The 1,975-nt window shown below is 31.0% G+C and overlaps 1 non-coding gene across 1 annotated transcript; it reads right to left on the bottom strand.

Annotated features, from left to right (window-relative positions):
* Window positions 1-251: 251 nt before the first annotated feature.
* Window positions 252-385, bottom strand: LOC124096617 (small Cajal body-specific RNA 20). The gene has a single exon (XR_006852921.1). It is a non-coding gene; the product is annotated as a small Cajal body-specific RNA 20 (non-coding RNA).
* Window positions 386-1,975: the final 1,590 nt, after the last annotated feature.

Below are 1,975 nucleotides of genomic sequence, written 5' to 3'. Positions count from 1 at the left end.
AATATTCTTTAGGGAGAAGATTACCTCCATGAGTTTATTGTATAAAAAAATATTCTTCAGGATAAAGAAATACTATAGTAGAGTTCTCCAATTGTCTTAGCAATAGATAATTTACTAGTAAACATTTAATGATTCCATGCTTTATAACAAGTTGTATTTTAGACTATAGTCTGTTCCTTTCAACTATTTGTCTATTATTTGTTAATACCACACTCTTTTCTTTCGTGTTATTGTTATTTTCTTTTTACTGCAGACGTCTGAAGTAGGAAAGGCTACTCATCTTGTGGCAGTCCCAACAATGATCCATCCACAAGAGCTGATCTTGGTCTCCAGCCCTGTCTAAGGAGAAAAGGACACCCTCTTCCATCCCCATAGTAAAAAGGACTCATACTTTCTTGTACCTTCATAGTAAGTTGAAGTTGGATAGTATCAGTCCTCCAACTTTTTCTTTTTACTCACACTTTCATTGGTACATTATATTTTATACATAATGATGAGATTTGTTGTTTCATACACAAAATATAATGATATAATTTGACCAATATCATTCCCCAGCTCTTTCCTAACCCCCAAATTTGTTTTTTGCCTTCAACATTGTATTAACTATTTTACCTGTCCATATAAACTTTAAGATTGGCTTGTCAATATTTACAAAATAACTCGCTGGGATTTTTATTAGGATTGCATTGAATCTATAAATAAGTTGAGAGGAACTGACACCTTGACAATATTGAGTCTTCCTATCTCATGGACATGGAGTATTTCTCAGTTTATTTATTTTTCTTTTATTTATTTCATCGGAGTTTTGTAGTTTTCCTTTATACCTAAATATAACATTTTTTTGGTGATGCTAATATAAATGGTATTGCTTTTAATTTCAAGTACTTGTTCATTGTTGGTACAGTTTGAGTTTTGTATATAAACCTTGTATCCTGTAAACTCTATGTAATCACTTATTTCTAGAGGTATTTTGTTGATTTTTTTCAGATTATATATATATATAATTTATTATTTATATATTTTATATATATTATATAAATATATATATATATATGCATCTCTGAAAGCAAAATGATTTTATTTCTTCCTTTCCAATACATACTTTTTTTTTTCCTTTTCTTGTCTTATTACGTTGGCTAGGACCTTCAGTATGACATTGAAAATGAGTGGTAAAAGGGCTCATCCTTGTCTTTTCCTGATCTTAGTGGGAAAACTTCTATTTTCTCACCATTGAGTAAAGTTTAACTGGGGTATGATGTTGCACACCTGTAATTCGAGTAATCAGGAGGCTAAGGCAGGAGGATCACAAGTTTGAGGTCAGCTGCAGCAATTCAGTGAGACCTTGTCTCAAAATAAAATAAAAAGGGCTTTAGATGTAGCTTAATGGTAAAGTGTCCTGGGTCCAGTCCACAGAGGAAAAAAGTAAAAGTGATATTAGTTCTAGGTTTTTTTGTAGATGATATTGAGGAAGTTCTCTATTTCTATTTTGTTTTTATTATGAGTGAATATTGGTTTTTCGAAAGTGTTTTTTCTGCATCTATTGTTATAATATTGTGATTTTTCTTTTTCTTGTTGATATGAAGTTTCTTTCATTCAATGTTTTATTCTCTCTCTGCCTTTCAATTTTAGAGGTCTCCATTGATATCCCCTGGCTCAGAGATTCTTTCCTCATGTCCAGTAGCTAATGAGCCTATCAAAGGCATTGTTTATTTCTGTGACAGTGTTTTTGATCTCTAGGATTTTTTTTTTACTTTCTTATAATTTTTCTCTATTTTCATTACCTGTTTTTTCTTCCATTTTGTCTACTTTTTTCCATTAGAGCCCTTAGAATAGTAATCATAGTTAATAATTCCATCAATCCTGCTATATCTGAATGTGTTTGTGGTGCTTTATTTGTCTCTTCAAACTATGTTTTTTAACCATTGGTGTGCCTTGTAATTTTTTAGAAGCCAGATATACTGGGTAAAAAGAAATC

This window comes from Marmota monax, unplaced genomic scaffold, assembly GCF_021218885.2.
Source record: "Marmota monax isolate L192 unplaced genomic scaffold, Marmota_monax_Labrador192_F-V1.1 WCK01_AAM20220418_F8-fsc00004, whole genome shotgun sequence".
Classification (NCBI taxonomy): domain Eukaryota; kingdom Metazoa; phylum Chordata; class Mammalia; order Rodentia; family Sciuridae; genus Marmota; species Marmota monax.
The sequence above is the reverse complement of the archived record's forward strand: the minus strand, read 5'-3'. Positions and strand labels throughout refer to the sequence as shown.